The 23050-nt window shown below is 39.5% G+C and overlaps 1 protein-coding gene across 1 annotated transcript in view; it reads right to left on the minus strand.

The window, feature by feature from the left end:
• The window catches only part of GPC6 (glypican 6), a 777565-nt gene that overhangs the window by 170760 nt on the left and 583755 nt on the right, over nt 1-23050 (minus strand).

Here is a 23050-nt window from a genome sequence, read left to right on the forward strand (position 1 = left end):
TTAATGAGTACTGACTACATGAAATTTTGAGGATGAAATATAAATGATATTCTAATAAAAACCATGTCACAGGTCAATAGCTTCATGGACATGGAAAAAAAAATAAATTGCTTGACTACTAATGTTTGTTTTGAACTAAATGAGGGTATTTTTTAGGTCAGTTAAAATGCTGTTGCATCTTCACCTTACACGTTCTTGAATTAGTAGCTATATAGCCTTAGCACAACTATTTTAAGAGCAGCTTTTTTGGTAGTCTCAGATACTGTACTGTTATGCAGGGTTATGTAAAGGAAACTAGTCTTCCATACAAGACAATTTCCAAGTCTTTTTGGTCTTCTTGTCTGTCACCAGCTGCTGAAGATAATTTAGTGCAAAGCACAGCTTTCCAGTGCTTTACAGTTCCCATCCACTAGTGCCCATTCGCCTAACTTTCAGGCCTTCAGAAATAACAAAGAGGAAAAATGGAAAAATCAGTACCTTTTCTGAATTAAAGGTTAAATGTGAAGATATTTGGGATAAACATGGTCTTAACAAAGTTTCTGTGTGTTGACTGTCAGAACAGAATTTATAATATTTTCCTGATTTGTCCCAAGCACATTCATGGTATTGCAAAGGATTTTTTTAAAGCTGCTTGAATGTTGGGAAGACTGTAATAACTTCCAACAAATGATAAATGAGAGGAAAGGATTGCACTAGTGAACTGGATTTCAAAAACCATTCTCTTCCTCTCCTCCTGTATGGCAGCAGCCATGGTATTTCTGGCATAGCTACATGCAGCTCTTAATTTACTAAGAGCTTAGTAAGTCTTTTGTTAACAACAACACATACAGCAATGATATGTGAAACATTTGATCACCTATACTGCTTAACTGATAATTCGCTTTCCTGTCTATGACCTGGATTATTCCAACAAGCTGTCCCTAAGACACTGCTGGAGCTCTGCTCAAAGGACATTCCATTCTGCTATCCCTTCTGAAAGTCAATACTTTTTGAGACAAAACTGCACCAGGTTTGATTTCCTCCATACAGCCAGCACTCCTCCAGCAAGCTTTATGTCCTCAAACATCCCCACACGCCAGTTGATACGCCACGGGTCATGCAAAGCAATCGTTTTTCATGCGATAGAAACATCACAATGTTTGTAGAGTCCTCAAATCATCTCAGACACTTTGAATTGGGACACACACACACGCACAATTTGTATCCTAAGGTCAGAGGAGCATCAAATGGAGTCCAGAGCCTAGTAGTATGTCCTGCAGACAAGGCCTGTCTTCTGTGAATACAGCTACTCTTGAGCAGGGGAAAGCCAAGCCAATCCATGCCACTTCGCCGCCTTTTCTTTGGCAGTGACGCCAGGGCCTGCGGTAACTCTGCCCTTATTTTAATAGTTAGAAGGTTGCTTAATGAGCAGCAACACAGCCCCAGTCAAAATCGCAAGGAAAAGCTGATCAACTTGACCTCTCCTGTTTGCATTTTTAAAGGTACTTTCTTAGGAGCACTTTGCAAGTACTCTTCTTTGAGGCAGCAGACCTGTCACCCACAGCCAGGAGAGGTCTAGCATCAGCGGTTTACTCCTGTGGCTTTCCTCTTCTGGGGGTTTCTTGATGTGGAGGTCAGATACAGCCTTACCCAGTTCAGAAGGGAAGAAAAAGAAAGGGGCTTGCTGTTATTCTTGCTTTTTCCACAATCCTCATGATTGGATCTTACCAGTATAACAAACAATTTGATCAAGACAATTGTTACCTGATGAATCAAGAAGCATGATAGCTAGTAAAGGATGTTTAAACACAGATATCTGCACAGAAAGAGTCATATTGCTTTTCTTTTCAGATCCTTTTCTGCAAATATGCTTATAGTATCTTTCTAGCACAGATTTAGTTGCCATTTCCACGAATAACCTAAATTTTACTAGATACATTATATATGATTGGAAAAAAAATAGACTTCTTGGATAAAACTGGAATTTTCTTGAGTGCAACAGAAGGTCCTCCTAAGAGAATCAAGATGATTTAAACAGCAGGCACAGAGGCAATAGCCTTGGTCCCTACCAATTTAGCAGTATATCCCATCCAATAAATTCTATTTAAACTCAACCCAGACTTAATAAAAAAGGTAAATAGTAGTTTAGTTCAGATATTTTAATGGAACTCTACAGTGATTAAACTTTAAAGGAGTGATTGTTTTTGTTTTTATAGTAACAGGAATTGCATTTCTTATTTTATTACAGTAAGTCAAAAAATTAGAAGACAAAGACATTACTTCCAACAGCTAGTGTCCTACGTCTGGAAAGAATCAGCATCCCATTAAGGTAATTACCGTTCTCATTTGGGATCCTGTTAAGCTCTTAAATAGTCTGTCATTAAGATATATACAGCACATCTCTTTAATAAGATCTCTTGATTTGATGAAACCCTTATTAATACCATCGAAGGTCCCAGAAGAACACCTCCATTTTTTGTGAGTCTTCTGTTCAAGATTACTCTGGTGTCATCGACACCGCTTTTTGTATAATTAGGCTTGCATGCAGAGTCCTCTTCTTGAATTTTCAAGACAGTTTAGTAATAGTGTGTATGTACCAATGTGATGCATCTCCCTTTACAGAAGCAGCTGCTAGCATGGAAATAATGTATTTATTTTTTTATTTTATTTTTAAGAACAAACTAGTACGGATTCTGATTCAGCTACGATTATCCAACAAGGAGAAATTGTACCCAGTGTTTTTATAGTAAAAGCATGCCACACTTTAAAAATCTCTGTTCCAAAAGAACTTATTTCCAACAGGCATATCCTTTTGTTCCTCCCGTTCTTCTGTTATCCAATGATTGCACTGCACCGATACTTTGTAATGAGAAGAATAAAATGCACTAATACTCATTCATCAGACTGGAGTCTGGATTAAGAACAGGTGGATACCTTCTTTGGTGTCTGGTGGGAGAAACAGATTCCGTCCATTGATTAAGCACTCTGTCCCAGATACAGCTCTATTAGCCCAATTTAAAAATGATTGCTTGATTCAGAGGGGGGAGGAAAAAGTAAAAGCTTGAATGGAAAAACATTCCACTTACAGATGTCGAGAAGGACCCCTCCGACCCACTGCCAGAGCTGTGATGCCCAGAAGCGGCAAGCTGTCTGAAAGCTGTCAGACGACATGGCAGAGGCCGTGAATGTTGGTCTTTCCTGAAAATCAGGCTGCTGATGCAGGTACGGGATGCATGTCTTGGTAACTAAGCAGGCACCAAAATTTGCCCAGCCCTCCCATCCGCATGAACTCATCACCTTTAGAATTGCTATCATTTCAATTCACATGGCCAGCACTCAGCAAATCCTAAAGACACTATTAAGAATCGCATGCAGAGTATTGTCGAAAACCTGGCCACTGATTTGTATGCTATAACAAGACCAAGACTGTTCTAAATACCTCTTTATATTCACCTTGTGAATCAAACTGTTGTGTTATATAAACCTTAAAATGCCACTGAAAACAGGGAGAACATGTGAGAATTTACAATACCTCCAGGTTGTTTGATGACAAAATCTCTCTGGGAAAATACTAGAGAAAAAAGTGTTCATTTTAGGATAGTTTGCATGGTCCAAGAAGTTTTTATAGTGACTGTGATTTAAAAACGAATTAAAAGTTACAATGTATTCAAAGCAATTTTAGACACCATTAGTCCAGACAATATTTGTGGAGTTCTGCATGGAAAGGTCTTAATTTTTTTATTGCCTGTTATTCAGAGGTATTTTTGTGTGCACTGAAAATTTTCCTTATCCTTTCCTTCCTTTTTTTTTTTTTTTTTTTTTTACCTACAAAAGACCGGGAAGAAAAGTGTGGACACGCATCCAGTATTTTATCAATATACTTAAGTTAAGACACTTTCCTAATTCTCTTTGAGGTCTGGCCGGCGTTTGTTCTGTTCATTCTGCATAACTTCCAGAGGGTTAAGACTCATGCAAAAATGGGTAGATAATTCAGAACATGGAGGAGAGAGACGATCTGCCAATCTGACAGGAGTAAAACCTGGGAGAACTGTGTAACTAGGTCACAGTCAACACAGCTGACCATCACTTTTGTAGCCATGCAAACACACCTCGTGGGCCGAGTGGCAATACCTCCATTCCCATCGAGAGATCTTCTAGCGCCCATTGCAAATGGATGTGATGGAGCTTTGCTGTAATTGCAAAGCAGCACCAGTCCCAATCACCACAGCGCTGTTGAAACCATTATGAAGGATGGATTTAGATGATTTCACTAACCCTGAAGCAAGCAAATTATGCTAGATATCCTGATTTCTAAAAGAGTTCCCAGAGGATGAGTGCCTTATCTTGGTTTCTTAGCTCTCTAGGGCCCTCTCAAATGAAGAAAAATCCATTCAAACGCTTCATCTGGCAAACAGTTAGGGTAGTTTATTTTATATGAACTGGTTCAACTTTTCTACTGTTCAGCGCTATTTGTCCTCGTGAATTCTTTACTATTCCTAAGAATACTCCCACAATTTAGAAGAAAAAATGAAAAAGAGGCAAGTGATCACAACTAGTAATAGAAACAATCTTCGTCATGGAACTTTGCCTCCAGTAATTCATCTGCAAAATCTTATACTAAATCAGGATGGGATTACTCAGTTTTTTAAAAAAAACTCATGTGCCTTCATGTTGCTGGACTTAGTCTGAGCGTTTGCTCTTTTCCTATTCTAATTATGGGTTCTCTTTTTATCTCCACCAGCCATACCAAAACAGCATCAAAGACATTAAAAAGCTGCATTTTTAAATGAGAACTCCAGTATACCTTTTTTCCCTCAATTAATGTAGACCATATGAAAGTGTAAATAGTGCATGTGATAGAAAAAAGCCACCTCCAAATATTTTGCTGTCTCTTTTCTTTAAAACATTGTATGATTTTCTAAATTTGTTAAATATATGTCTTTTACATCTGTGATTAATGCATGGACATGAAATAGTATACAATCAGTGCATATATGTATAATTTATATTGTGGTGTACAGATTTCCTCTCCTTTGCTGAGGCTGTAGATTGGACTGCAGGTACATGGCCCTGACTGCTTAAGCAAATTAGTAAATAAGTCTGGTACCAATTTGTCTTAGAACAGGAGAGGTTTTAAAAGGAAAAAAAGAAATGCAGGAGCAAAAGTACCCAAGGACCACCAGGAAATAGTAATAAATATATTTCTTTCTTATTTATTTCAATAGCCGATTGTACTGGGTCTGGCTGGGACAGAGCTAACTTTCTTGGTAGCAGCCTGTACGATGCTGCATTTTGGATTTGAGACCAAACCAGTGTTGATAACGCACCAATGTTTTGGCTGTGGCTGATCAGTGCCTGCGGAGTGTCTGTCGAGGCTTTCTCCATTGCTCAGTCTGCCCCTCAGCGAGCAGGCTGGGGGTGGGCAAGAAGTTTGGAGGGGACACAGCCAGGACAGCTGATCTGAACTGACCAAAGGGACATCCCATACCGTGTGACATTGTGCTCAGCAATAAAACCGAGGGGTTTTGTCTTCCAAGGCGGCCATTGCTTGGAGACTGGCTGGCACCAGTCTGCCTGTGGGAGGTGGTGAGTGATTGCCATTGCAACAACTGTGGATTTTTTTCCCTCTTTCCTTCACTGTCTTTAACTTGACCTCAAATTCTCTTGCTTTTGCTTTTCCAATTCTCTCCCCCGTCCCGCTGTGGAGGGCATGAACGAGCTGCTGTGTGGGTGCTTAGCGGCTGGCCAGGGTCAACCCACAAGATGAATTAAAATTAAACTAGTGATCCAATAAATGAAAATCACATTTTTTAATGGAATCACAAAATTTCTTAAGGGATAGCTTTTTTTCCAAGCACATTTGACCTATAAATTTTAGGACTCTAAAAGTAAAATAAATAGAGTTAAAACTCCTACATCTTGAGAACAGTAAAGGAAATTAAAAGTTCAGGTTCAGTTTGAGAAACCATTCACAGTTTGCAATACTGGATCTGTGAACCCACTTCTTTTTAATTAAAATGGCCATTTCAACATTAAATAAAAGCTCTACTGGGAAGAGTTCATGGAGTGCTGACACTATACCTTTGAAAAGGATTAATTTACAGGCAAAGGGATAAATATGTATTAGAAATAAGGAAAGGGAGTTAGGGATGGAAAGAGAAGTGTTGCCAAAGCTATACTGTGTTGCAATTATAGTAACCTAACAGCTCTATTCCCTCTAGTCCAACTTTCTATGCTAGAGTTAGTTTATTCCCACTGGAAAAATAAGTATCATAGTTTGCAGTGTTATAAGGTGGCGTCATGTTACTAGGAACTTTATAAACATTACAGCACTTTATTTCATTTTGGACTGTACTTTTAAACCAACTTCTCCATGTTGGTCGGAGGCCCCTAGCAAGTATTAGCTGACAGTCATGAAGCACCAGATGTTACCAGAGCTTTGATTTTGGTTTCAAGTTTGTCAATATTCACTTTTGATGTTGCCAGTACTCCTGCTTTTTCCAGCAATTCAAAACCATTTATGACTACTGGCACTTCAAAATAATGTGCAATGTCATGGCTACAATTTGGTTTGAGGAAAGTACTGGTTGGCATACTGGCCACTTTTCTAGGTTAAGAAACACTGTTTGCTTTTAGAAAACCTAGAAGCATTAGGCCTCCCTCTCCCAAGAGTAAAATTTTGTTTCCAGTTTGAAGTTGATTAATGCACGTTAACAAACACACATTTTAATCCGTAAAAAGCCATTAAACAGATGTTTGCAACTGAAGGAAGTATTCTTTGGACCCACCTTGACTGAGATACAGTCTATCCCAATGACTGTCTTTAAACAATTAAATATTAGAAACCTATTCCAAGTTTGTCACCCAGAGCCCATGAGTGTTTTACAGCCAGAGAAAGGACAGGAGGAATTTTCCACCAAAAACCTTTCCTTTCTTCAGTTCTTCCATACCGAGACAGCCCAAGAACTTAGCTTGGACAATGTTCTTCATTTGTGTGACTATGAAAGGAAATATGAGCTATGTTTGCTAGCGATTGTAGAAGAGTGGTTCCATAACTCAGCGGTCCCTTCCAGAAATATATTCAAAATTAATTTTATTTGTTTTACAGATATGAAAGGGGCAAGTGGAGACAGTTGTAGAACATCTGCAAGCAAAGTGAAAATAAATTTAAAAAAAAAAAAAAAAAAGAGAGAGAAAGTGACCATTCTGGAAAGGATAGTAAATAGAGAAGTAGTAGTGATACAAAGGAGGTATGCCACACCAGCAGTACTGGAGAGTGGGGTTTACAACAATCCAAAGGAATGAAGACAAATGAGCCGGAGAGGTTCCATTCCAAGAAAAGAGCAGCCTGACCTAACAAACCATTTGCTTAGTTTTAAACATAAGGGCCACCTCTGTGACCTTGCTAGAATGACACTTATGTTTACTGCTCAGGTCTATGCTGGACCTAGGAAAGTGGGAGCGTGTGAAGGATCCAGCCCCTCTTGAGCTGCATCAAAGAGCAGCGCAGCCTCAAGTAACAAAAAGCTTTTGCCTCTCTCTTTCTGAGCCCTTCCACCCACATTTGTGTCTACCACTTCTCAGTGCTTCCCCTTTATGATTAGCACTCCTTCCCACTTTACTGTCTGTCATTTATTGGTAGCACCAGAGAAAACAGCCTCTTGTGAGTTTTGCTTATACCATCATTTAATTTTACTTTTCCTTACTTATTCTAGAGGTAGTACCAAACATCTGCAGGATATCAGATATATCTGTAGCTTTCACACAAATAGTTGAAAAGGGTAAATGAAAGTATACCATCAACTCAAGCTGTGATGTACCGACCTGCACTACCACGCATGAGAAAAAAGGTTCTCCTCCCTGCAGAGTATTCACATTTATGTGTGTTGATTCTAAAACCTCTCTGCAGCTCTCCAAAGGCATGGTTCTGTGTGTTTATTTTCTGCTTATAGAACTATGTTATAAAGTATTAAAGCTGTAAAGGCAAGAACTTGAAAATCAGGAAATTTCATAATTTAGGTTACACATAAAACTTTAAATCTACTGCTGCCCCCTGTGCACATGTGGTATGACTGTTTTTAATGCCATGCCCACATATTATTTTTCCCAAAGAAAGCTTGTTTCATCTAATGTGCACAATGGATAATGGTCAAGATATTCCCTCAGGAAGCGGTTTAATATTTTTGTGAAATTATAATTCAGTCTTTCACAAGCTTTTCAGTACCTCACTCAAGAACCTGGGAGCTTGTGACCAATCATTTCATCTCCAGTATTACATTATGTATTTCACACCAGGACAAATAGAGACAGAGTCTTTCGAGGGCAACAAGTGGGCTCAGCAGTAAATGAAGGGTTATAATTTAGGATCAGCTGACTGCCAGGCATTTGTTCAGACATGATACATTTCTTTCAAATGTGATGAACATAAGGATGTTTAAATCAGGTCAGACTATAAGCCAGGATCCTGTCTCTGACCTTGGGGAGCCAACAGGAAAGTCTGAGGATAGAACAAGCCTGTAGTGATATAAATACATTGTATCTGTAAGTATTGTAATATTTTCTGGATAATCTTTCAGCCTCAAGTGGCATCTGACTCTGGGACTTCCTGATCTATAAGTAGTGGGGTTTTTTACATAATAGCCATCAATTTTCTTCTATGAATTGATTCTGGTGTTTTTTGATAACATGCAATATCTTAGGCTCTAGTAAGGTGAGCTGAATTTGTGTGTGCTCTTTATTTCTGTTGTAAAACCCTGGAGATATCAAAATAAGTACCTGGGAGCTTAGGACACAATGTGGAAACCTGTAAAAATGCTGGTTTACATGATTTCAGGGCAGGATGATGGGGAAATTGTCACCTGCAGATAAATGAACATTTTCAGTGAGTTTCCAGAGCTGACTGGAAAGAAAGACCTTGGCGAACCTGAGATCAAATTCTGTATTAACCACAAAACCATGTGTGCTGAATCTTTTTAAAATGATAAACTTGATCCAGTATTCTGGCACCTTGCAGATGGAACATCCAGCTAAAGTTACTGGGATAGAAACAAACACCTAAAAAGGGGCTAACCTAGAACCTACACTTAAGACTGCTTTCTGTCATTTGGTGCCTCTTTATCTGGGATCGTGAGATCGGTTTGGGTCTGGATGTTAGACATCCACATTCATTTGGCATCAAGTCATGCTTTTGGTTGGGGCTTACTAGCTGGGACATAACTTTACTGAATGCAAATTAGTGTCATCACATGAACGCATAGAATCATAGAATCATTTAGGTTGGAAAAGACCTTTAAGATCATCAAGTCCAACTGTCAACCTACCACTGCCAAGTCCACCACTAAACCATGTCCCTAAGCACCACATCTACACATCTTTTAAATACCTCCAGGGATGGTGACTCAACCACTTCCCTGGGCAGCCTGTTCCAGTGCTTGACAATGCAACCCAAGTGATAATACTTTTCAGTATTCAGATGGCTAAATCATCTCAGAACAGCTCTGATGCATCAAAATCTGTGAGTCAGTGCAACTATTGCAACACTAATACATTTAGCACACCTGCTCAAAGGGTTTCTTTCCTCTAAATTACTTCCAGGGTTTTGTATCGAACCTTTCTCAACTGCTAGAGCAAATGAAGCAGGGCTGCTGCTAGAGACTGTCACCGGTCATATTGGCCCCCAGGATCTTCTTTTCTGGAGCACCACCCATCCTCTGAATGGCAAGAGACACTTCTTTGGAAAAAATATGTGATGAAAAAAAGGTGAGAAAATTCAGATGGTATGAATAACTTACATTCTAACAACTGCCACCTGATACTTCTCATTTTGCAACTTGCAAAATGTCTTCTATGTTTTTTATATTTAGTTGCTTCTTTTTCAAATAAGAAGAACAAAGGTGAATGCAAACTCTCTTATGTTCAACCACAACAGCATTCCATTGTGTACCAGTTAAAAAGTGTTTGGACTGTAAACCACGGACCTGTCACTATTGTGTTTTCAGTATTGCAGACAATGACCTCCTCATCTTGTTTACTGGTTTCCTTCTGTGGGAAACTGAAACATGCAACAAAATGTTTTTATTTTCATGAAATACTTATTTTGTACTGCTGAAAAAATAAGCAACGTAATAACGGATGATGTGCCAAGCCCTTACAATGCTTCCTGCCATGGGTTTTCAAACAAATGTGTTAATCCATGCTAATCTGGCTCAGTGCTTTGAAAACTATTATATGTTTTTTACAGCCCACTTGCTATCCCTGCTAGTATTACAAATGTCCTCCATTGCATACATGCTTTTATTTTATTGCACCTGTAGGCAAATTTAAAGCAAATAAAAAGATATAATTACGTTTGATAAAGGTAGCTCGGTGGTATATTTGTGTCATCCAGTTCAGTGTCTATAATTTTTTTTTTCAGTTTCAGTGAAGTATGTACAAGGGATAAATAGATCTCAGAGGGTGCTGCGTGGTCTACTTTGGAGATCTATGTTGTTCAATTTAACAGAAATGATTGCAATATTACAGAAAAACCGGAGAGACACGGACACCTCCAGTGGGTGATTCCCCAAGTCTTGAATTACCCCTTAGAGATGCCAATCTGTCTCCATTGATTATACGGAACATTTAGGAAGACTACAAGCTAAAAGCTCGTCAGCTTTGTACCTATGTGGGGTGTAGGTGTCAAGGTGGTGGTGGCAGGGGTGGCCTCTGTGGGAAGTGGCAGATAGAGCCGTCTCCAACCTACCCGCTGCAGGGTGAACCCCTCAGCCACGATGGTGGCACCTTGGGGAAAGTGTATTTAAGAAAGGGTAAAAATGCCAGAAAGGCAGAGGAGGAGGGAAAACCAGGGTGAGAAACAGCCCTGCAGATGCCAAGGCCAGAGAAGGAGGATGGGGAGGACTTGCTTCAAGCGCTGGAGCAGAAAGTCCCCTGCAGCCCGTGGGGGACCCACACTGGAGCAGGCTCTTTCTTGAAGGACTGCAGCCCATGGAGAGCCTACACTGGAGCAGGTGAAACACATGAGAGGGAAGTAGAGGCAGAGATAAATTGTTTTGCACACACCATGCTCCCTACCTGCTCCCCCTGCGCTGCTCAGGAGGGAATAGAGGAGTTTGGAGTCTGGAGTGAAGTTGAACATGGGAAAGGGGGAAAGAAATGGGTTGTTTTAATGTTTGTCTTTGTTTCTCATTACTCAAATCTATTTTAATTGTCAATAAATTAAATTAATTGTCCCCAAGTTGAATCTGTTTTGCCCACCAAGGTAACTGGTTGGTGATCTCCCTGTCTTTACCTTGACCCCTGAGCTTTCTCATCCTATTTTCTCCCCTGTCCTGCTGAGGAGGAGTGAGCGAGCAGCTGGGTGGGGGTCTGGCTGCTGGCCAAGGTTAACCCACCACAGTGCGTAAACTTAAAAGGAATGATATCAAGCTGGAAATGGGGAAGAGGAGGCACGCCAGCATCAGATTTATGAAAAGTATTTGCATTACTGGTCTGAAAAGAAAAACTCTGTGCCTAAGACTAAGGCATGCACTGCCTCATCTTACTGTTGTTTCTGATTCTGCTACAATTAGGAAATATGGCAATCCTTTACTTCTCATAAGACATCTATACTTTCAATTAAACCCCTTCTTGTGACATCCCACTGAACATCAGATATGCCATAGACCAAAGCTAAAATACAGATTAGCATGAAATCGCAAAGCTAGAAGATTGACTTTGTCAGTTCCTTAGTGTTTGAATTTTCTTGAAAAACATGATTCTGACTACTACATAAATGTTGGTTATCCCATATCTGCGTAAGAAGCCAAAAATGAGTTTGTGACATGGTTGGGCACATTCTATTCAGAATACATGCTGGCCTTGAAATTTTACAGTCTAAGTAACTAAGACAGAATCAGCAGGACAGCAAAGATCACTAATGTAACCACAGGCTTAAATCAAGAAGGCTGGAATACCAAAACAAGACCCTAGCTGTAGTCTAGGTCACTGCTGCTCTCCAGGTTTCCAAATTAGCTGTCTCTGTTTTCCCTTCAGTAATGATATATGCTCTTCTACCAATATTTATACAAGATAAAAGGCATAGTGTCTTTGGAACTGCAGTGTGTTAACGGATGCAGAATTAATCTAGTCATGTTTCCTTTCCCTAACTTTTCTTGATAACCTTGACAAAACACATTGTCTCTCCTACATTCCTCTGATTGTCTGTCTCATTAAGTATGTACTGAATAACAAGTGACAGCACTGTGCTACCTAAGATACACTTTATGGTATAAACACACGAACATTGAAACAAGCCATTTTAAATGCTCTAGAAACAGTTATTTCCTTCACATATTTACTTTTAATTAAAGATGCATGCACTTATAAGGACATTCATCATCCTGATCATCATGCTACTGGCAAGGAAATCCCTCACTGTGAGAACTCTACCCTCACTAATCGGTTCCTCTTGGGAAAATTCGGGGAGAGATTACTAGAAATAGAAAATTAATTCCTTATCACGTGTAAATTTTAATGATTTAAAAAATTTCATCACTTCATATTGGGATCGTCCTGAAACTTCACGTCACTTTTCATCGACAAAGAAAAAGAACAAAACCACCATGTTATTCAGTGTCTCTGACAAATGATGGACTTCAGTCCCCCACATGTGATGTGAGTGCCCTTATCAGAATAGATACTGGTACAGTTTGATGGAAGCTTGCATCTTTCCACAAAAGATTTCAGTTGTGATGAACTAACATACCTTGATTATTAAAAAAAACCCCAACCAAACAACAACAACAAAAAAATGTTCAAGCTATATGAATTTCCCCCCCAATTCTCAACTCTTTGTAGTGAGAAATGAGGCTGTGGAGTGCTACGATGGACAAAATGGGGTTGCATGTGTTCTGTCCCACCATGGATTCACCTTCTGGGGAAGGTGAGTCTTCTTCCTGCGGTCCCTTCTGTGGCAGGGATGGAGATTCAAAGATCCTTGCTCTTCAGTATTTCCAAAAGCCTACCTTTAGGTCAGCACTTCTAATGCCTGATCCTCCTGGGATCAGTTTTGCTATGACAATGGAAACAGGACTGCTAACATTTGAAATCTTTTATTTTAAAATAAGTAATCTATCAGCAATGGTATAAGGCTTTGTAAGAGAAGCGAGTGCAGATAAAATGTTTCTTAAGGTAGTCTACCTAAATCCATGCAAAGGCCAGACTGATCTTAGCTATTTGTTCTCAGCCAGGTTTCTAGCTGGCTTTATACTGTTAAACTAAAGTTTGCAGATTTTGCGTTGGTAAAGTTTGTTGTTATTGTTAAGTTACATTGACATTTGTCTTATTAAGCGGTATGCTAAAGCACAGCCTGTGCTTTATGATATACATAAGTGTATGTATCAACCTATGGTTAGAATCAGTAATCGTGTAGAGTGCTATAAAGGTTTTATTGCCAGTACGCCGCTTGTGAGTTATGCAGGTCATCCCAAACAAGTGGCAAAACAACTTTAACAGCAACGTGCGCTATTATATTTCAGTCATGCCACACAGAGTATATCACAGCAACAGCATTAAAGAAAAAAATTTAGCAAGCTTTTAAAATAAAATGTTGTTATTGAAACTGCTTTTATGTGACCCTCCACCTGCAAAGTGAGTTGCCTTGGTTGCCCATAAATCCCAAAGATTTAGGGAACTCTTTGCCTTGGTTACACTATGCACATATTTAGTGCACATATTTAGTGAAACTATAATGCTGTCTACTTCTTTTTATGCTCACTACCTTATCTTTGTTACACAGTTTAGCTTTTAAGATGTGTAATTATTTATCCATATACTTAATGAGAGAAAATTCTTCTTTGATTCCTCACAAATCAAAATTACTTTTTCTGCCACACTGTTATTTGTAGTTAGGTTTTAAATTTCACTTGCTGCCTTGAGCTAAAATACATGTGAAAGGAGGTGCAAGGTCATCTACACAGGATATTAACGTTTATACAAACTAGGAACCAATTCTACCCATATCACACTATGTTTCCAGTCCTATGGTATTAATAAACCCTGCTTGCACACTGTAGTTATATCAAAACCTATTAAAATGCCAGGGGTCACTTATTCAAACGGGGCTTTTATGGTTAATCAGGAAATTTAACATTGATTATACTGCATCTGCTTTTAAAAAAAGTAAACAAAATTTGCCCACTTAAGAGTCATGATCAATCCTTTTGGGACAGCGAGGGGAATTAACATCTTTAATTACCCTGTGATGGATTCTTTTTTCACTTGCTTACTATTTAAGACATATTGTATTACTGCAAAAGGTGACTACTGCTTTATGGACTGCACAAGCATCCTGGTGTTCCTGTGAGGAGGTGGACTGCTTTTATTTCACACTGCTGTAGGATGATGAATATTTTCTTCTACCTGTACAAAAACATTTGATACCTAGATTATGCACTTCAAGTGGGAGCAGGTCCAACACCACATTGTCAGTAGTAGGCAATGAGGTGCAAGACTGATTAAGGAATGGGCATGCTCTTAAGAACCCAGTTCCAGGCTTCCAATTTTATACCCCTTCCCCAAATCCAACTCCCATCTGGATTTTTGGTAAAGCTGTAACTGTTGCAGTAATGCCTCTCTGTATGCATCCAAGGAGGCGTACAGAAGCAAACCCAAGACCAAGACCAAGGCCAAATTCACCTCCTCTCCACATGATGTGCTGTGGGAGTGTCTTCAGGGCTGTCTTTGGGATAACTGGGATAGTTCTTGTGAAAGAGTTCACATATCCCCTAAAAAACACACAGTAAGTGTGTGGGTGATCCCAGAGCACTGAGCAGCGTCTGTCTATTCGTTTTTGCAGTGATCTTGCATGATTAAAGCTGGGCAAAAAAGATGGTCCACGGTCCTTCCTAGAAAGGCGGATACATCACCATAGGAAGAAGCTGAGAATCTGTAACACAGTCTGCACACCAGGAATGGGCTTTCATCCCACCCAGGAGTCAGCAGCTCAGCTACATCGTGGATGCAGAGGTCGTCCACGAGACACCGCAGCCCTGAGAGGTGTGAGTGTGCCAATTCAGCCCATGGCCCTGCTGCCTCTGGATCTCACTGCAGACTGCGCTCCCCCAGAGATCTTTCTGTGCTGAGCCCTTGGTCGCAGCTTCTGGTCCTGTTGTGCAGGTTTTTTTCCCCTACTCTGGTTCAAAATGAGGGAAACTGTCTTTTCCCTTTCATGAACTTTTCTGTTATGTGAACACCTCATCTATACTCTGTATAGAATTTTTTAAACAGGGAGAAGGGATTGGAGGTTTTTGTCGGTGATTATTTCTGGATTATTAATTACCTTTAATTACCATGTAACACCAAGATTAAAATGCATTCTAAAGCTTGACACTTCAACCTTATTAGCTTACAACAAGAGTACGGTAGTTTCTAACAATACTATTTATCAAAGGTAAACCGCTTATTAAGACCTTCTAATTATTAAGGTAGTGTAATCAATCTTCAGTAAAATTCCATTAGAGAGATATAAGCCCTTGAGAAAACTGCTCGTGACTCTTATGAGCTTGACCAATTCTGAAATGTATAAGAAATCTCTTTTCTCCCACTGTAGGTTACCTATATTCAAATTTGCTACCTCGACACTTTAGAAAGAAAGGCTTTTGGTTGGTTGTTGGTATGCAATGGAGTGTTTTAATCACCCTTAAATGCTGATGTTCTTATTATTCATTTTTTTGTAACAATTTCTTTCCACAAGCAGATAATGTGATGACAGGGAACATAATTCATAAATCCATTAGAGGGCACAATCTTTTCCCCAACGTGTTTACTGTCTGTATAGTTTAGAAATACTATTCTCCCTCTGCTTTGCCTCTTTACTGCATCACCTGGGTGTCATCCTCCTCATGCCACTTATTCTGCTCCTGTTTTCAGTATGCAGATGGACTTTGTATTTCTTAGGTCCATCCACACATTCTGTATAAGCCTTGATCTCACCCGCATTTTGAAATTTTCACGTCTTACCTTATATGTTCATTTTTGGCTACGTCTATATCGTTGGACTGGAAATGCTTTCCATCTCCAGGTGTGTGACTTAGTTGCTAACACTGTGATGGGATGAACCCTGGGCTTGCAGCACTGTCCCCTCCTCACTCTCGGAGCCCTGTGCTCTCACCGGCCTCCCAGGCTGCTCGGGGGGCCCCGGCTGTGGGACACGGATGTATTTGCCCTCCCCACAGTATCGACAGAGGCTCGATCACTTAGCTCACCTCTTCTCTTCTTTTCCCAGGTGCCAGACAAGGGCATTGCTCGTCCTAAGAGGAGCAGAGAAAGCAAAGGTTTTCGCTGTCACCAAACAGGGATCCCAGCTTTGAATGTGTTTCAAGCTCAAGGCAAGGCTGCTCTTTCTGAACGTGCTCCGCTTTGCCCAGTTGACTCTCTCAGGGCCATATTGCAGCCCAAGACAACAGAGATAGACAAAGGTAAAAAGACACCCCAGCAGGCTTCTTGGTTGATGCATTATTGCTTGTCTGTGTCACAGAGAGACAAGGGAAGCTCATTTGGTAGTCTTTCCCATGTGAAAAGAAAGCAGTAGACTTTTTGCTCTTAAAAAATTCTGTCTGGGAGAAAGAGTAGAAGTAATCTACCCTGCCTACAAAGATGGAAATAAGCAGAATTAATTCTAAACAAAGCAGTGAGTTCCTTTATCCCACACGGACTGTGACCTTCAGAATCACAGCTACTCTTTTAAAGATTTGTTCAGCATGGTGACAGGTTATTCAACACTAAGCTAAAATGCTTGCTTTCAATTTCTCTTGTTTTTCTCCCATTATCCAAGTCAGACTGTATTTCTCTCACTTTATGCCAGCATTCAGAATGTGTCCTCATCTATACCTGCTAGCACTTAACTGCAGCATTCTGCATTTCTCTATCTCATCAAGTTCATACCTTTCTAAACCTCATCAGAATTTTTTCCCTTTCATATATGCCTCCTAATATCCCAACTCAATTTATTCCTTATAATTTATCCTACAAATGAATGTTTGCTTACTCACCCCAAACTAACTCTGCAACAGCTTCCTGCAATTTTTGGTGGATACTTTTCTGCATTGTTAAGAAAATAAATGTTTTGCATAAAGTTGAATTTAAAATGATACAAAGGCATAGTACTCACTCTTTGAAGTTTTTACAACAAATTAAACATGAAAATTATCTTTATTTTAATGGTTCTTTTAATAAGGTTTTACAGAATGAGTTTCTTGCTCAGAGAAGAACTAGAAAATTGAAATAACACATTTTCTAAATCTCCACTGCAAGGACTTGTGTCATATTTTTGGTTGACTTAAAATACATCAGGATTTTATGCAAGCACATAGTTTTCAAAAGCAACACATAGCAATCCTTTTCATTTGTTTCCATCACAGAAATCTATTAATAAAAAGCATGGTCAACATTAGAAGGGGCTGCCGATAATGAGATTGTTATTAAGGTTCCTCAAATGGAATTCAAGCTGTATTTTACTATGGATACCTTTGGCCTGTTGAGCCCTAGACATCTGGAAAAAGTTCAGTGTTTTTTTCATAGTACTTGGGGAGGGTATTCTGAAAAGAATAATCAAATTTTGGGAGATGAAAGGAGATCTGTTTTCGCTTTTGTGTTTTTCTGAAAGCATAAGATCATTTCTACTACAGAGTTGAGCTTATCTTCCTGGTGTTAATTTTTAAGTTATATTTTGTTTAATTAGAAGACTACTTTTGTAGGAGAGTAGTTTTTATTTGAATTAAGTAACTTTAAAGCAAATAATCTAAAGAAGACAAGTATATGTTAAAGACAATACAAGAATTTCGATTCCGGAATAATCACAAATGCTTTGAGCCATCCTATACATTTTAAAGCCTCATTTATACCTTCCACAGTATAGAGTTTAATTCTAGTTAAAGCTAGATAGGTAAAGCCAGCAACATTATATTGCAGGTTTCATTAAATAGGATCTTGCAGTATTGTATACAAATATCTGCTGGATTTCTGCAGAGCCCTGCTACTTCCACACCTACGCGGTTCTTCAGGACTACTTCAGAAAGATGCAATTAAGAAATCAGATGTATTGAATGAGAATTGTTAGTAAGGTACAAATAGGCATCCTTTTTATTTTTTTCCCTTTTGCTCAGCTTCACTGCTTTTAAAAACACGGGTTATAAACAGGAGTGAAAAATTCTGGACATGCTACAAAATAAAAGACCAAGGGTTATGGTACTTTGTTCCTTTGCAAACTCTGTCTTCATTTTATGAGCCCCCCGGTACCTGTGTTCTTTCCCACTGACAAAGTGATGTATTCTTTCCCTGGCATACAGATCTCTTCAGCTTTGTCATTCATGTAAGTAAGGTTTTCTTATAAGTCATTTTCTGCCAAGTTAATACACCAAAGCTTTAAAGGTGGAATACAAGAGCTTTTTAAAATGTTTCAGGGTACCTTCCTTCATACAGTCAAGAGTAACTGCAATCCATTTAAGTCAAACGCTTCATATAAAAGGAAGCATTTAGAGCAGCAGGGTTGTTTTTAAAGCAGTTTATTTTCTATAACGGTTTTGGCCCAGCCCTTTAGTTTTCAATAGCATTTAGCTCATAGACAGAAATCTTGATTTTCTCCCTGCAAAGTGTAAGTGACAGTTTCTTATGTAACAGTCCTCGAAGCTTGAATGACTGTAAATAGTTATTCAGACCTTGTTATTTGCTTCTGACTTGCTTGTAATGGCTTAGTGTTGTGATAATGCAATTAAATGCTGTGACTTACCACAAAGCAATGGAACATACAATTGCCATGTGGTTTAGTTTGACTGCGGAATATGGCCAGTGCTCGTAATGGATGCTATTAATCAGAGACAAATGTGAATATAAAATCGCAATGTGCAGGTAATAGGCAACCGATAATCAGACCATCCATTTTCAGGCATTAGATCAAAGAAAGATTATTATCATTACCCAATCAGTTATGTCAGGTTTTGAGCTGCTCTGGCTTGACGGGTAAGCAAGATCTAAATGCTGCTATTCTCACCGCAACTAAACCATTTGTGCTTTGTTTAAACATGAGATACCGGAGTGTCCCTGAGGCCCTGGGGGTACGTCCAGGCCATGTCCCACCTCCATCGGGGATGAAGTTGAGGTGTAAAGCTCTCCTCCCCGACTTCTGACTTTCATAGGAGGGATGGAGGCACAGAGATGCACGGTGCACTTTTTGGGCCGGAGGAGAGGATGCTGGCGTGTGCTGCAGAGCACAGCTACCTGCAGCATGGCCCGAACTTTTGCCACTGCAAAAATGGGCCTGATCAGATAAAAATGTTAGCTAGAACATTGTTTTTATCCTTCTATTTATATACTCTCTAAAATTTGTGTAGTCCGTGTGGTGAGGGTGCAAACCTTTTTAAAAATTTCATATGGGATACATGGACTTGTTTTCCTTCCATTTTGTGCAGTCTTCAGAAACGGCTGACAAACCCCAGCTGTTCTCTTGAGCAAGCACTGAAAACTTAAGGTTGAATATTCCTGGGGTAGAACATAACTGTTTACACGTAGATTTGGCTTCTGAGCCATCTAAATGTAGCGTAAGGCTGCGTCTACATTTTGGGAGAAGTATTCGGATCAAATTTCTCTCTATTCTTTACTGTATGCTTTGGTATTAACCTATTACTTTCCTTTTAAATAAATGATTGTTCTACCTGTTTCAAAATGTAAAAGCTTGGGGTTTGTTCTTTTTCCCCAAAGACATGTAAATTCAGCTGTATTTATTTGTTTCTTTAGTAAGCCCTGGGTATATACCAGATGGGAAATGACAGATCTGCATATCTCTGTATAATTCTGACATCTTTAAGTCTTTTTATAAAAACACAAACTTATATTTATAAGGGCCTCCAAAATGAAAATACATGCACTTTAGGCAAAATGTTTACAGTTTGCTTACCCACATAACAACCATTTCACAGATCCCAAAATATTTATTTTCAATATTGAACTTCTTTTTATGGTTGATCCACTCTCTTTCAAAGCTGTTCAGTTTATACAACCAGTAAATTACTTTTCCATAATTGCTGTAATTACAGTCCTCCTCATGTGCTCACTCTTATCTCAGAACTGTGCTACTGTTGAACATTCTGGTAACAGAAAACCTCATGTTTATTTAGGAGATAACATAGAACACTCTGTTAACTAAAATATCTATTTAGGAAGCTCTCTGTAGTTAATGTAATGTGATATTACTGTGATTTAAAAGGCTGTAGGAACATACCCGCCACACAAAAAGCTTTTAAAGACAACGTAGAGCTCAATGAAACCTTGAAATGTTAAAAATGTTCCTATTAAAAATCAGGCTGAAACCATGGCTTTATTATGTAAAGGGAAAATATGCTAATAGTAAGGGGGAAAAAAAAATGACACCAATATAGTCTAGGTCATTCCTACAGAACATGGGAAATCCCCATTTCCTGCTTAACCATCTCTGAAGCGACAGTTATTGTAATGACTCAGGAGTGCGTGCTGTGTACTTTGAGAAGAAATTGTATCTTACCCTTCTTGGGTAAGTTTCATCAAAAGTGATATTTCCTCATGCGTGCAAACTCTTCTTACTGTGTTCTAGTTCTCGCTAATATCTATACAAAAAGCGACGCAGTTTTTTAAAGCACAGCTATGAGGAAATAACATTTCATTACCTGAAATAGTCATAATCCGGAAGATGGAGAGGGCTTCTTCTTCCTAAATTATATTTTTTTTGTGTATTTAATCATAGTTTTCATCTTCAGCTGCTTTAGCAATGCCTTCCCTCAATTTTACTCTCAGTGCTGATTACCCAAACCTGCTATCGCAGTTCTGACTTCCTCACTAAAACACCTCAAAAACACAAGGAAAGAGGAGGATTGCCAACACAGTTCTGAGGTGGGCTGAAGCAGTAATTCTCAGAGCTTTCTGCACTGTTGGCCTGTATTCACAACTACTTTGCTATTTTCTTATGGATACAATGAAACACAAATACATTAAAAATGGCATTAATTTCAGAATCCCGATTAAAGCTGACCTCTCGTAATACTCTGACACATTTAATGCAAGGCACCACCCAGACTTTGTCTGTGCTTCATATTTCACCACTCCTTCTGTCTAATACCATCTTCTTCTCTGTTGTTTTTCATTTTCTTACCATTATTCATGCAGGAGCCTTCTTAAATAGAGCTTTTGCCATCTCTGTCAGCTTTCCTACATATCCCTGCTTAGCAGCCCACTATTCTAAATCACATCAGAAAACATTTTTTAAATCCTTTTCCACTATTTTAATTGCTCTTTTTCTCACCTATTTCTTCATTATTTCCATTTCATAAACATAATTAAGTCTCTAAAACATTTTGGTCCATCGCATATAGGAGGATGCAGTATAAATCACAATTGCATCCATCAGTATGGTACTGTGAGATGTCTTTTATAAGATTACTTGAAAATTAAAATAAAGCAAAATCACAATTTCTTCATACTAGAGCATGAAACAGTATGAATGGCACAAATTCAAAAGTAGAAAACTATACATAACTAATTTTCTCCTTTTTAAAAGGGAACTTTTGAACCAGGAGCTATCTAACGATTATTAAAAGTAGAATAATAAACTGGCATATAAGGTAAGCACATAAAGTAATTGACAATTTATTTTCTTTAAGGAGATGCATGTTTTTTCAGCACTGTGCTGCATATAACTCTAATGAAGAACTGAAAGCAGACCCTTAAGGTGAAGTGACAGGTAAGAACTTTTACCAACCTCGTAGCATTAAAAGGATATAGGGAGATCCCACTCTCACCCCACATCTCATCTGCGCTCCTTGTTCTGAGCACCCACGGGTTATTTTGCAATGGCTCTAGCATGCATTGGATGATGATCCAATAGGGCAATAAGCCAAGACAACTTAGTAATCAATGAGAAAACTAAACCAGTTAAATAAAAAAAAAAAAAAAGGAAAAGATTGGGTGGAGGGATTATTTCATGCTTGGCAATGGTCCTGTTCACAAAAACATCCTATCAGCATCAAAGTGAGTGCAAAGGAATCAGTGCAAATACGAAGCCATATGAGGTCACAGGGATGGAGAAGTAAGTGACATCTTTTCAGCAATGGTGACCTCAGCCATCTCATGTAAAGTTCCAATTTGCATTTCTACTTGAGATGGCCGCTCCTTGAGTTGATGCTGCTCGCTAATCTGGCTGAGAATTTCAAACAATTTTTCCCCTCACGGTTCATTTTCTACCAGGTTAGCAGGTTGGAGAAAGCTTGGAGAGGAAGTCAGGAGAAGGGAAGCAGAAGCAGCACATGGCTGGGAATGGGTTCTCTGCTTTTCGTAGCTTCTGGCTCTTAGACTGGCTCAGCCTTCTCAGGATGCTTCACCTTAGGGATGTTACTGCCTAATGCACCTAAAGATCTACTGATGAAGATGAAATTAGCATTCCACCTCTTGTCCTGAATTATTTCCTTCTGCCATACCGTGACATTGTGGCATAGGGGTTAATTCAGGTAACTGAGGCAGCAGAAAGCCTATCCCAGTTTTGTGGCTGGGTTAGCTTCCTGCTGGTTCTGGTCCCAGTCAGCTCTCCGCTGGCTGTGCACACCACTGCTGCTGGAAAAGACACGGCAGAAACACATGGCTAGGACAGAAACGTGACTGACCTGCTCATGGCAGTTGCCCATAGCTTCATCTCTCTGTAACATCAAACCGATTTCTTAAATCTCAACCTGGCTGGTATTTCTATTGACACCACTGGCCTAGGGAGCTCTTTTTCTCTCCCTGCCACCCTCTTCTCCCACCAGCTCATTCCCAGCGGGCTGCCCGTCCCCGCTCTGTGTCAGCGGTGCTGTTCGTCTGTGAGGAGGACCACGAGATCAGGGGACCGCTGATGGTACAAACGCACCGCTGGCTGCCGGCGGGGGGACACGGCTGCCTTAACTGGCTTAAGCAGGACGGGTGCCAAATGTGAAATCATGGCCAGGCAGCGATTCCCAAATGTAGCTTGCCCAGATGCCGCCTTCGTAGGGCTAGAAGTGTTTTCTGTCACACCGTCCCCCTCTGTGCCAGACCATAT

Source organism: Aquila chrysaetos, chromosome 14 (assembly GCF_900496995.4).
Source record: "Aquila chrysaetos chrysaetos chromosome 14, bAquChr1.4, whole genome shotgun sequence".
Classification (NCBI taxonomy): domain Eukaryota; kingdom Metazoa; phylum Chordata; class Aves; order Accipitriformes; family Accipitridae; genus Aquila; species Aquila chrysaetos.